This window comes from Palaemon carinicauda, chromosome 7 (assembly GCF_036898095.1).
Source record: "Palaemon carinicauda isolate YSFRI2023 chromosome 7, ASM3689809v2, whole genome shotgun sequence".
In the NCBI taxonomy this organism is placed as follows: Eukaryota; Metazoa; Arthropoda; class Malacostraca; order Decapoda; family Palaemonidae; genus Palaemon; species Palaemon carinicauda.
This window is the reverse complement of record NC_090731.1, coordinates 85,814,223-85,828,830: the sequence shown is the minus strand read 5'-3', so window position 1 is coordinate 85,828,830 and position 14,608 is coordinate 85,814,223. Positions and strand designations below refer to the sequence as shown.

The 14,608-nt window shown below is 39.0% G+C and overlaps 1 protein-coding gene across 3 annotated transcripts in view; it reads left to right on the top strand.

Moving 5' to 3' along the window:
* Window positions 1–7,223: 7,223 nt before the first annotated feature.
* LOC137643954 (zinc finger and BTB domain-containing protein 24-like) overlaps window positions 7,224–14,608 on the top strand; it is a 271,442-nt gene continuing 264,057 nt past the window's right edge. Inside the window, exon 1 of one of the 3 annotated variants that reach the window (XM_068376746.1) lies at window positions 7,224–7,858. The gene's annotated coding sequence lies outside the window, so the exon portion shown is untranslated. The remainder of the gene's footprint in view (window positions 7,859–14,608) is intronic. The other 2 variants (XM_068376745.1, XM_068376744.1) reach the window with 2 other exon arrangements.

Below are 14,608 nucleotides of genomic sequence, written 5' to 3'. Positions count from 1 at the left end.
ATAAAGTTGTACAGGTCCTTGGTGACCATTGTCAAATGAGATTTGGCGAAGACCATGTACATGTCAGGGGTATCCGGGATGCTTGCCATTGTCTCTAGGCCGGTCTGCAGAGACAAGGAAGCAGCAAGACGTTCTTTTGTCTCCTGTTCTCTGCGCAGGAGAAAGTCTGACAGCTTCGGGAGGTCTTCGCCGAACTGTCGTCCGGCAATATCTGCCTCCAGCTTCCCAACTGTGAAGGTGTCGTGAACATCCTTCCAGTCTGCATCGTCTGATGGGAAGGCAAGGGAGAAAGGTCTACACTCTTGCAGTGTAGGGCATGGTTTCCCTGCCTCGACTGCCTTTAAGGCTGCATTAAGCCCTTTGTCCATAAAGGGGAAGGCACGTTTGAGGTCAGCAATGAAGGACGGGTGCTTCTTGCTGAGAGCCGGCACCTTGGAGCTAGTAAAGGCCCTCTCCTTCAAGGTGGTTGTATATAAGGCCTGGGCCTTAGAGAGTTCAAGGACAATGGTTTCCTTCGGCTCTGTCTCCTCTTTTGATGCAGGTTCCGTCTTTAGACGGACATAGCAATCCGGGTAGGCCCCTTTGCTGGGCCAGAACTCAATTTCCTCCACTGGGACAGTGCCCAGTTTTTCTGAGAGGAAGATCTTCCCCCTTTACATAGGCATATGCTCTGCGTACCTCCAGGGGTTGACGTCAGAGAAGGCGGGGAGATCCTTGACGTTTAGCTTCTTCGGGGCCAAATGTGTTGCGACCAGCTGATGCATTTCCGACCAGAGAGAGGCCTCTTTCTCGGACGATTTCTTCTGAATGTCCTGCACCATGGACAAAAGCAAGTGCAACGTCCTCGTGATGGAATCTAACTGGGGTGCAGCGGAAGAAGTTGAAGGCACCGGCTCAGTCACCGTGGCTGATGATACCGAAATCATTTCGGCTTTCTCGACTTCGGCCTCAGGTGGAACGACATCCGCCTGATCCAGTTCCTCCACTAGGAGATTGTTCTCAGTCTCCTCCGAGACAACTGACATGTTGTCCTCTAATTGGATGCTCTCCAAGGCATCCGAAACTTCAGATTCAACCGGAATCTGAACCAGGGGAATCTCAGGTTGAGCCTGGGGAATAACCGCATCCGAAGATGCCCTAGGGAAAAGACAAGCCCTCATCTTTTCATTAGGAAGGTATGGGCCAGAGGTGTTCTTCTGGAAGCCCCTGACCCATTTTCGCAGCGTCTCCCTTGCTGTGTCACTAGACTCAGTAGACTTTTGATCGTCAAAAGCCTCTTTAACCAGTTTTTCGCAAACGGTACATACCTGTGGGTCCCAATACTTGAGAGCCCCCTTGGTGATTGCGCAGCGAGCATGGGCCCTGCACATGTCATGGCCGTAGAAGTTCTTACTACGGACCCTGCAAAAGTTGTTCCCGCCCTCGGGATGCTCCTCCTGTAAAGAAAGAAAAGCATATAAGTATTCGGTGAAATTCTCAGATTTCAGCATACATATTAATAATATTAGCTTGGATAGAGTAAGCTAGAGATAGGAAAGACACCTACATGTGTTTCCTGTCCAGCCAATTGCTATGACCTCCTCCAATATTGAATGCAAAATTCTTTAAGAATTTTTAGGGGAAGATGATATTCTTTGATATAGAGTGTCTTCCTGACACAATCTTCCAGGTTCAATATTGGGGATTAAAGACAATAATGGATAATAACCATTAATGGAAGAGAGAATCGCTCTCTTATATGTGATGGTCTCACAGTAGGCTGCCCATGAAGCACCTTGTAGGTTGGAAAAAACTTTTGGGCTACAGCACTGACTGTCGGCAGCATGCAGCCAGTCCTGTCAGGCCTGCCGGCACATGCCGGACCTGCCGGTGTCTGCCGGGCAAGCCGGCACATGCTGGTCTATTCTGGGCTATTGAAGGCAATTACTGTCTTTAAAATAATGGGCGGCAGGCCGCCGGCAACGGCTCCGCCAGCCGGCAGCGGCTCTGTCGACCGGCAGCGGCTCCGCCGGCCGGCAGCGGCTCTGCCGGCCGGCAGCCGGGGATCCTTCCATCAAGTAGAACCCGGCGGCAAATGTCCAAGTTATGGGTGCCGGCCGGCAACTCAGTAGCCGGCAGCCGGTCCCAGTATGTCTATTGTCGTTGGGTTGTCGATCAGCGACGCCCATAGTAAGCGGCGGCAGAGCAAATGCCGGCCGGCAGACAATTGACATGCCCCAGTAAAACAAAAGGTAGAGAAAAAGAGAGGATAGAGGAAGACAAGAGCTCAGCCTTGCCGGCCTACATCCAGAATGAGGGTTCAAGTGGAAGGGGGAATTATATTCGGGCTTCCACCCAACCATATCCCAATCATATGGGCTATGGAAGGCAGTCCAAGGGAGGACTGAAGAACACTCTAAAGAATACGAGGGTACCTGCCGGCAGCCGGCTTGGCCGGCGGCAGACAGGGAACCTCAGGCCAGTCCTACAGATAACCCTTAGGGTCAAATGTAGAATGACGGCTAGGAGGGTGTTGGCTCATCCAACACGAAACAGACAGAGGGGAGGGGGTAGATGCCCGAAGGTACCACCCGACTTAAGGGATTCTGGTCTCATGGAGTAACCTCAGGTAGGAGAAATCATTTCCCCAGGTTGGGTTAGTCAAGTGAGAGAGCGGCCCAGAGGACACAATCTCACAAGAGAACAGAATCTCGTACCAGAGACCTTAGGCAGTGAAGAAGTCATTTCTTCGGTCTAAGATCTACCAGCACAGGACTGTCTGCTAGGCCAAGGAATAGGGGAATTGTCATACAAAACCCTCCAAGTATGGTCTAGGGAGGTCTAGCCTCCTGTAAAAGCAGCTTGACCTGACATGGGAAATCATTTCGCCAAGACAGTAAGATGCTTAACACAGACTTATTATTCTGATGTCCCGTCTTATACTCAACACCAACTCAGTGGTTAGGAGAAAGAAAACGGAACGTCTCAGTAAAACTTTGCCAGAACTCGGTTCGCAGCAAAGTAAACTGAGAATAGCCTAGGCTATTCTGAGGGAAGGGGGATTGCTCTTAAATCTCCTAGGAGATTGGTATCAACTTAAAAGGTATAGGAGGTGTCAGTCTCCCCTTAAAAGACAATACAAGAGCAATGGGGACATGTATGAAAGTATGCTAAAGCCCCTAGGTTAGTAGCCTAGGAGCATTGAGAATCGTTCACCGAAACTCTCTGTATACTATCTTGAAAGAGGAAAGCATAATGCAGTAATATCATAAATGTGTAAAATATTGCCTGAGCTTCATTAAAACTTTACCAGGAAGGTTATATCATGCATGAAGTGTGTAAGTACCTAGGCTAGGAAGCCTAGCACTCGTGAGGCTGGAAATAAATAGCCAAATCCACAACAACAATGACATAATATAAAAATCCCTAGCTAAAATTCTAAATAGCTAAAGTTATTAAAGCAATTAATGCCGGGAAAGGGTCGTTCTGGCTAACTAAATGTACAGAAAGAACGACCGCGTCCATGACGCCATCCGGCTGGCAACAGCTCTTGTTACGTTAATTACGATCTCAATCGAAGAGCAAAACTGGCAAGAGCTTACATATACACAAATCAAAGATATTACTTAACTTTCCAGAAGCTGATAAGGCTGGTGAAGACATCATAGCGACCAAAAAACTCCAAAATAGCGAGATATAACACGGGATAACACCGGTCAACGAAGCTACGAGAGAAAGAATGGCTTGGTGGCGCCTCGCGGTGGCGATTTGGCGCACTATTTACAGTACAGTAGGAATGTCGAGAGTGTTGTCTCTTTAATGACTCTACTTATTCTTGCCACTCTTTCCCCTCGAAGCGAAAGCGCTATTGGGGGTGTAGATAGCCATGAGATGTGTCAAGAATATGTCCTCTGATATTACGCGATATCCCTTTTAAAATTTTAAGGGATATTCGCTCTAGGAGTTAGATTTCTGGATACCTTTGGTAAATTTTCTGGGATATATCACTGTAGTCAAATATACCTAGGAAGCTACCTTTGAAGGAAATTCCATCACGACAACATGGCCTGAGCCCAAAAAGGTACGTAAGACGAATCGGTGATTTTGAATTCATTGTATTAGTGAGTGTTGGGATTTTATAAAGTTTTTGTAATTGGCCCTATGTTTCATTAAGTGTCAAACTTGAATATTGTATTATTCAGATTTAATTTAAAGCTTTCGTATAATTTACATTGCATTATTTCTTTTCTTAGTCTAAGGTTTATTCAGATATAATAGTTCAAGTCAAGTTAATATATAATTTCAGATCGTAACATTTTTGTCTTAACCTAAGTTTTGTTCACACTTAATTTTTTCGAGTGACTTATTTTGTTATTATGTAAATTCTTTCAAAGTGTTGTAATCTATATAGAATATATTTATCTTTGTAAAGAGTGTATTATTCCAATCATAATTGTTTAGAATCAAATTCCTCTCGCACCCTCTTTAGAACCACGGTAAAGTCATAAATGATACTTAAGAGTAATTACCCAGTTTGGTTTTGAGCATGCTTAAGAGACCCTTGGATATTCAGTGCTTTATATATTGGGGTCTAGGAGTTATTTAACTGTCTCAGAATTCGTGTATTAATGTTTTTAAGTGTAACAGTTTTAATGTAAAAGCAAACAAGTGAGTGGAATTTGAGAGGCGGTTGAGTAACTTGTCATTTGTAAAATATATAATATTATTTGTTTGGTTCCCAGTCATGAACCATAGTATAATATATTTTTTGTGCCCAGACCAGGGAGCTATGGTCGTATAATATATATATATATATATATATATATATATATATATATATATATATATATATATATATATATATATATATATATATACATATATATATATATATATATATATATATATATATATATATATATACATATATATATATATATATATATATATATATATATATATATATATATATATATATATATATATATATATATATATATATATATATATATATATATATTAGTCAAGGTAGTGTGTATTTGATAATCAATATGAAATAAACAACAATTATAAGTACTGGATAAGATTTGGCTATTCTAGGCTGTGACAGCAGGGCAGCAGGGGTGGATTCATATGATGTATCTCTGGGGTGAACTAATTGCAGAGGAAAAAAGAAGCATGACGTGAAGGCATCTTATTAGAAAAGACTACAATTGACTGCAACAGCTCTTCTGGGGCGACATATATGCTTCATACTTCCAAGCAAATCTAGTAACATTAGGCGGCGCTGGGATTACTATAGAAAACGACGAATCGGACCCATGACTGTATAACAAGCTCCCACTAGACCCTTAAAAGTCTGAAGATATTAAGGCTTTCAAGAGCAAATTGAAGACTTTCTTGTTTTTTAATTGCTACGGTAATGTGGATTAAACAATAAACGAATAATATGCGGTGTGAAGGCTGAATGCCTTGGAATGTATACGATAAAATTAATTATGAAAGGTCCTGTAGAGAGTATGCTTCCCCGTGCATTATAGGTCCTGAAAAGCACCCCTTAATGTAAAGTAAGTAAAGAGCTTCGGTCGGGTAGCTTATCTTCAGGTGAGAAATATTAGGGTGGCGGATCTTCAGGTGGGGCTTGTGGGGTGGCAGACCTTCAGATGATCTATATATATATATATATATATATATATATATATATATATATATATATATATATATATATATATATATATATATATATATATATATATATATATTAAATGCTAAGTTACAACCCTAGTTGGAAAAGCAGGATGCTATAAGCTCAGGGGCCCCAACAGTAAAAAGTCTAGTGAGAAAAGGAAACGAGGAAAAATAAAATATTTTAAGAATAGTAATAACATTAAAATAAACATTCCCTATATAAACAATAAAAACTTCAACAAGACAAGTGGAAGAGAAACCAGATAGAACAGTGTGCCCGAGTGTACCCTCAAGCAAGAGAACTAACCCAAGACAGTGGAAGACCATGGTACAGAGGCTATGGCACTACCCAAGACTAGAGAACATTGGTTTGATTTTGGAGTGCCCTTCTCCTAGAAGAGCTTCTTACCATAGCTAAAGAGTCTCTTCTACCCTTACCATGAGGAAAGTAGCCACTGAACAATAATTATATTGCCGTAGTTAGCCCCTTGGGTGGAGAAGAATTGTTTGGTAATCTCAGTGGTGTCAGGTGTATGAGAGGACAGAAGAGAATCTATAAAGAATAGGCCAGACTATTCGGTGTCTGTGTCGGCAAAGGGAAAGAACCGTAACCAGAAACAAGGATCCAATGTAGTACTGTCTGGCCACTCTAAGGACCCCTCTAACTCTCTAGCGGTAGTATCTCAAAGGGTGGCTGGTGCCCTGACCAACCTACTACCTTTTATATATATATATATATATATATATATATATATATATATATATATATATATATATATATATATATATATATATATATATATATATATGTGTGTGTGTGTGTGTGTGTGTGGGCAAAACTATTAATTAAGCCTTGAACATAGACAAATTTCCATTGGAGTAACAAAGGCTATATCTAAATAATTAAAATGCAAATATTTAGACGATTATAGAAAATCATAACCATAATTGGCTTTTGTCTGGTCGTTGCTGAAACATCAAATGCTGTATCCAATGTTTAAAAGGGGGATAATAATGTGGGACAGGGAGGGAGGTGGCTTGTGGAATACGGTTGGACCGGGTTGGTGTGCCCAGATGAGAAAAGATTGCATCCATTACCTGTAGCCTACATTCAAGTCATCTCCAACATCACAAAGATAACCCATTTCAATTATAGGCCTACGCTAGTCATATCAAGATAGTTTACTTATGCCCCCGTTCATTTATCAGACTTTAGATGATTATTTAGTAATACACCCACCGTTAAACTATCCATTTCAAAATCATTTAGTAATCAAGATAGTTTCGATAGTTTCTGATCATATCCCTCATTTTTAAAACTTTTTTTTTTTAATTCTTGTCATGAAGTGAAAATGAACATGAAATTTCAAGATCTGGGACGATACATGTGAGAGAAAATCACTCAAGAACGTAAAGGTTGGAGAGAGAGAGAGAGAGAGAGAGAGAGAGAGAGAGAGAGAGAGAGAGAGAGAGAGAGAGAGAGAGAGAGCACCACGCTATAGCTAAGTATGAGGCAGAGCAGAGGAGTAGCAAGGAGGAGGCTGCTGGTGCCGCTGCTGCAAGAGTTTGGGTGTTGTGTTGAGTGCGCGTCAGGCAGGCAAAGGCAGCAGCAGAAGAGGGTTACGGGCCTAGGTGGGTCCTCTACCCAGACAGGCAGCTGCAGGTGGTGGCGGGTTCTTTGTGTAGGGCAGGGAGGACGAGGAAGGGTGGCAGACGTCGGCGGCGGGGAATCATCCATGACCCCCCGTCGTCAGGAGAGAGACACTCGCACTCGCGCTCACGAACATACGTACAAACGTCATCAAAACAACACCAAAGAAAACGTCGTTGATCAGGCATCAGAGAGAACGTGCCTCGCACGTGGTCCGATCATTTGTGAAAAACAGACTTTAAATTTTGAACAAATATCGATCAAAGTGGATTTTGTTTGAAATGACGGAATAAGCAATTTGGAAGTTAAGTGAACGTCTTGATATGGCATTATTATCCTGAAGGAGTGTTGGAGATGTCGTGGTGTGGCGTGGGCGCGGCGGTTAGGGCTGCGGGCGAGTGTTGGGTCTCTCACTCTCAGGTCTCAGTACACTCGGTGGGGCCTTCTGCTGCTGGAGCTGTGACCACCGCTGCTGCTTCTACTTCAACTCGAATACTTAGCTGCTAGACTGGCAACTTGGACATCATTGTTTTATTTGAAGTAAGAAAGTGAAAGGTGTTAGTGTCAGTGTTCAGAAATTAGAATAGTGAAGTGAATGTTGTTTAAGTTGATGATTTATGAAAGGGCGTCACAACTGGCCTCCCTCGACTAGCAGCGGCGACGGTGGCGGAGGCGGCGGTGTTGGTTGTGGTATTGGCGGGGATGTGACGGCAGGCATATCTCCAAACGCTCGCTCACACACTCTTTGCCACATGAATTGTTTACGAGAGATATCAAATGATTTACCTTCTATTCTCTTAATTTCACCATAAAACTTGTCTTTTAATGACTAAACTTGAGTGAAAGTGCTGTGTTCTTGTCATTTTGGGTCTAGAGTAAGAGTAGTATTTGACTACTGCTGCAGGCGACGATGTAGGTGATCGTATTAGAAACAACGACGCCATGTATGAAAACTTCCCCTCCATCCCTTATCATATGTAGGCAACTAAGGTTTCTTCACAAGACATTGACACTTCCGATTTTGTATTTCTTGCGATTTCAATTGTATAACGTCGAACTTTATTGAAAAGTACTAACCCTGCTGAGTTTTGCGTCGTAAGGTATCCAAGAGAACTAGTTACTAGGTAGGAAAAAGAAACGGTTGAGGCAAATAGGACGGAGGTTGGGGCATTTTGGGGTCTTGGGGGCTAGAGAAAGAAAGGGAAAGACCTGCATCGAGACGGACACAGACGGTCAGTGTTGGGGAAGTTCAGGCACATTCTCTTTTCGTATTATTTTATACATTTGTCAAATCTTTCAGAGGCTATTTGTGCCTCATAATTGTTGAAAGAGTTGGAATGGTTGTTTGCCATTTCGTTGAAAACATTGTAACGTTCATTATTATTATGAACTAAGTTCTGTCAACTTTATCGACAGCGAGTTTCTGAAAGCAGCCCGGCGTTCTTCTGCAGAAGTAAAGAATCAATACATATTATAGGTTGCTGTCTAGTGTTTGTAGATGCGTAGCCCATTGTGATGCACGAGCGAGAATAGATTAAGGATTAGTACTAAAAAAAAAAAGAAATCTGCGTGGAATGGGTTATAATCTTTACTTTATGGCCCTTCGGTATTTACAATTTGTTGCCAAGAAACATTTCGTTCATTAAATACACACGCATATATATATATATATATATATATATATATATATATATATATATATATATATATATATATATATATATATATATATATATATATATATATATATATATATATATATATACCGGCCATTACTAGACCACTGCAGGACAAAGGCATTAGACATGCCCTTCCTCTCACGTTTTTTTTTCTATACGCGAATTTCCTTAGTTCATCATTTCATCATCTCTTCCTTTCCCTGCCTCTTTTGTAGACTCTAGGGACCCATTCAGTTCTTCTTAATGCCCATTTATTATCTGTCATTCTCATTATAGCCTATGCCTTGCCCATGTCCACCTCTTTATGTTACGTTGCTGTGATATTCTCTAGTTTGCTATCATATCAATGTTGCTCATATATATATATATATATATATATATATATATATATATATATATATATATATATATATATATATATATATATATATATGTGTGTGTGTGTGTGTGTGTGTGTGTGTGTATAAAACGTGTGTGCATTATGCCGAAGCTGGTCTCGTCTACTTATATAATATCTTACAGGATTGAAGGTATTGAGGTCATATTGATAGTCAAATACACACACACACACACACACACACACACACATATATATATATATATATATATATATATATATATATATATATATATATATAGCTAATAAGCAGGTGAAGGAAGAGAAGTCGATGGATTGACGAAATAGGACGTAAGTGGAGGAACATGTCTCAGGCTTTTGCTGTGCCGTGGTCTTGTAACGGATGATTTTGTGTGTGTGTATATATATATATATATATATATATATATATATATATATATATATATATATATATATATATATATATATATATATATATATATATATATGTGTGTGTGTGTGTATATACACATAGGCTATATATATATATATATATATATATATATATATATATATATATATATATATATATATATATAGTATCATCAGCCATAAAAATAGGAAACACTATAGAAAGGAGGAAGAGTCATATTGATGAAAAGAACACTTGGAACGGGGTACCAATAGAAGTTTACTTTAAAGGATGAAAGTGGAAATGTCAACAATAGAGATAGTGATAAAGATTGTATTTCACTGCGGAAGAAAGCCTTCGGACATGTCTCTCCGTTCGCATGTGCATATGGTCTTTCTGTGGCAGTCAATAGCAGCATTTCATCTTATTTCGTCAATCCATTGTCTTCTCTTTATTCCCCCTTTTTTTTTTTTTTTTTTTCAGGAACTCATTGTTATTATTAGTGTCCATCTACTATATGTCATTCTCATTATATGTCCTGCCCATGTCCATTTCTTTTTCTTACATGTTAGAATATCCTTTGCTTTGGTTTGCCCTCGTATCTATGTCGCCCCTTTTCTGTTATTTTCATCATTATTCTGTCCATAGCTGTTTCAGTTGTAACTAGCTTATGTTCTAAGGCTCCAAGTTTCTGACGCATAAGTTGATACCTGCAGGACCATCTGATGTGTGCTTTCTTTCTAGTGAAAAATGTTGTTTTAAATTTCATAATCTCATTTTGTTTACCAAAAACTATCCAGGCCATGCTTATCCCTTCTTTTAATTTTGGTCTCATGTCCAAGGGAAACACTGTTTTTCATTAACAATTCGTACAGGTTCATAAATAACTCTTATTTTTGTCTCATCATCTTATTCATATTCTTTTTCAGTCCTACATTTCTGGTTTTCCTATTCAAATCATCATCTTTTGTAATTCCTCCCATGATTCACTAAATAGAACTGTCTTATGCAAATTGTAATTTTTTAAGGTAGTCCCCATTAATGTTAATGCCTACATTTTCCCAGTCTATTTTTTTTTTTAAACTTCAAGGCTCACTGTCAATAATTTAGGGGAGATGGGGTTTCCCCATCTAACTCCTTTCTCAATCGGAATTTTCTCTTTGTAGTTTTAGGATGGCTGTACATCCTATATACATATTTTCAAGTGTTGTGACATAAGGCTCCTCTATTCTTTGTCTTTCAAGTGGTTTCATTACTGCTGAAGTTTTGACAGGATCAAAAGCTTTCTAGTAGTCTTTAAATGCCATACATAGTAGTTTTTCCATTAGCTGGTTAATTACATGGAAAGTATATATATATATATATATATATATATATATATATATATATATATATATATATATATATATATATATATATATATATATATATATACACATATACATATACATATATACCGTATATTATCATCATCATCAGTCATGACTAGTCCACTGTAGGTTAAAGGCCTGCGTCATATATATAAGGGTTGCGGTGGCCAGTGCGGTAACGTCTCTGACTGGTAAACGCCAGACTGGGCTTCGAGTCCTGCTCAGATTCGTCAGTTCCTTTGGTCGCTGCAACCTCACCATCCTTGTGAGCTAAGGAATCATCAACAGCCATTGCCTCACCCTCCTTGGTCCTAGCATGGGTGGAGAATGGCTTGGCCGCTGATCATATGTATATGGTCAGTCTCTAGGGCATTGTCTTACTTGATAGGTCAATGTCACTGTCCCTTGCCTCTGCCATTCATGATCTGCCTTTAGACATGTCACTCCTCTCGCATCTGTTCATGGTCTTTCTATGCTAGTCTATACCTTCATATTTTGTTTGCTTGTCAATGCATTGTCTTCTCTTCTTTCCTCTGCTTCTTTTGCAATCTCTAGGGACCCATTCTATTATTCATAATGTCCATCTATTATCCATCACTCATTTTTTTCGTGCATGTTGTGAGAACATTTTCTACCTTAGTTTGTTCCTGTATCCATGTTGCTCTTTTTCTGCCTCTTAGTGTTATTCCCATCATTATTCTTTCCATAGCTCTTTGAGTTGTAACTAGCTTATGTTCTAAGGCTTTAGAAAGGCTCCAAATTAATACTGGTAGAACCATCAGATTAAATATATTTTTTTTTTACCTCCGCCAACAAAGTTGGGAAGAGATTATGTTTTTGCCCGTGTTTGTCTGTTTGTTTGTGAACGACTTCCTGGCCACAATTTTACTCAGAGTAGTGAAACTTTCAGGGAATAATTTTTATGTTGGGAAGTGGAAGTGATTCAATTTTGAAAGTCCTAGGTCAAATGTTAAAGTCAAGTTCTTTTCCAGTTAGAGAAAGGGGCATTTTACATTTCTTAATATAATTTTGTTTACCAAAAGATCACCATCCCATACTTATCTTTCTTTTGGTCTCATGTCCTAGGGAAACACTGTCTGTCCTAAGTACATATATTCATTACCAATGTGTAGAGGTTTGTCCCTAACCATTATTTGTTGTGTCTGCATTTTCATTGAACATTATCTTAATTTTATTCATAGACCATTCATTTTCATTCATACATTTCTGCTTTCTCTATTCAAATCTACTCCTTGCCTTTGAAGGGCTTTCGTTACTGTTAAAGTTTTGACAGAATCAAAATCTTTCTCGTAGTCTATAAATGCCATACCGGTTTGTTCATTAGCTGGTTATTTAATAGATATGGTCAGTTGTCAAATATCTGCTTCCAACGCCTGCCTGCTCTCTTGGTTGATTAATGTTTAGCGGTCTTTCTATTCGGCCTAACATGATCTTGATAAATATTTTTATATATTACCTAAAGTAAACTTATTGGACAATAATTGTTTAGATCTTTTGTGTCTTCCTTTTTGTGAATTAGTATAATCATAGAAAATTTCCAAGCTGTAGGTATAGAGCATTTCTTCTTCTTATTATTATTATTAGATGCTAAGCTACAACCCTTGTTGGAAAAGCAGGATGCTATAAGCCCATGGGTTACAGCAGGGAAAATAGCCCAGTGAGGAAAGGAAACAAGGAAAAATAAAATATTTTAAGAACAGCAAACACATTGAAATAAATATTTCCCATATAAACTATAAAAACTAACAAAACAAGAGGAAGAGAAACCAGATAGAACAGTGTGCCCGAGTGTACCCTCAAGCAAGAGAACTCTAACCCAAGACAGTGGAAGACCATGGTACAGAGGCTATGGCACTACCCAAGACTAGAGAACACTGGTTTGATTTTGCAGTGTCCTTCTCCTAAAAGAGCTGCTTACCATAGCTAAAGAGCCTCTTCTACCCTTACCAAGAGGAAAGTAGCCACTGAACAATTGAAGTTTAGTAGTTAACCCCTTGGGAGAAGAAGAATTATTTGGTAATCTCAGTGTTGTCAGGTGTATGAGGACAGAGGAGAATCTATAAAGAATAGGCCAGACTATTCGGTGTCTGTGTTGGCAAAGGGAAAGAACCGTAACCAGAAACAAGGATCCAATGTACTACTGTCTGGTCGGTCAAAGGACCCCTTAACTCTCTAGCTGACATTTTGTGTAAAGTTCAGAGTTTTACTATTATGAATTATACTCCATCTGTTATTAAATCAATTGTTAAGCCATCTTCTGCTACTTTGCTTATTTTCAGGCTCTTTAATGCTTTTTAACTCTACTGTTGTTTGGTACCAGATCCAGTATTTAATTATTTCTATTGGCAAAGTTATTTCTTATAATATTATTGTATACAAATACTCTGCAATTTCTATTACCTCATTTCTTGATAAATTTTTATTTTCATCCTTTAAAGCAAACATCCTTTAGTGCCCTGTTCAAGGTTTTCATCAATTTGATGCTTCCTTTCTTCAGTATTTCCTTAATTTTGGTCTGATTGTACTGTATTTACAAATATCTTAGGTGTTTAGTTTGTTTATTGTTACCTTCACCAACTTTGTTGCGACGAAGGTTATGTTTTGATAGGCATGTACTTAGTATATGTCTCTGTGTGTTTGTGATTCTATAACTCAAAAACCATTTGACCAATCTCATAAAATTTTGTGAATGATTGGCCATCATGCAGGGATAATTTGGTTAAATATTAAGAGTGATGTAGGTGGAATGTCAAGCTAACAAAAGGTTAACACGTGTTTTTGCTATATCCGAGTAAATTTTTATCCAATTTGCATGAAACTAGTGTGCATAATTCAAATGCATATCTTGTGATTTGAGGGTGATTGGATCAAAACTCGGTGTATAAAATTTCTTTTTGCTCTGTTGTGGTCAATTTTTATCTGATTTGCATGAAACTAGTGCCGAAATGTCCATAATTTAGTTGCCCCTGTTGTGACATACAACATGATCAAAGCCAAATTCACTAAAAGGACCCTTTTGCTATATCGCAGGCAAATCCCATGAAATTTGGTCGGATGATTGGCCATGATCCAATGGCATTTTGATCAGATTTTAGGAGGGATTTGGTCAAGGTCATAAAAAGGTCTTTTTGCTATATTGTGGGAAAATCTCATAAAATTTGTCGGGATAATTGACCATGACCTAAGGACAATTTGATTAGATTCTGGGAGTGATCTGGTTAATGGTCAAGGTCACAAAAAGGTCGTTTTGCTATATTGTGGGCAAATCTTATAAAATTTGGTGAGAGGCTTGCCCATGATCAGAGGATAATTTGATAAAATTTTGTGAGTGATTTGATCAAGAGTCCCTGGTCAAGGTCACATAAAATGGCTTTTTGCTCTGTTGGGGCAAATCTCATGAAATTTGGTGGGATGATTGGCCATGATCGAAGGACAATTTGATTAGATTTTGGGAGTGATTTGGTTAATGTC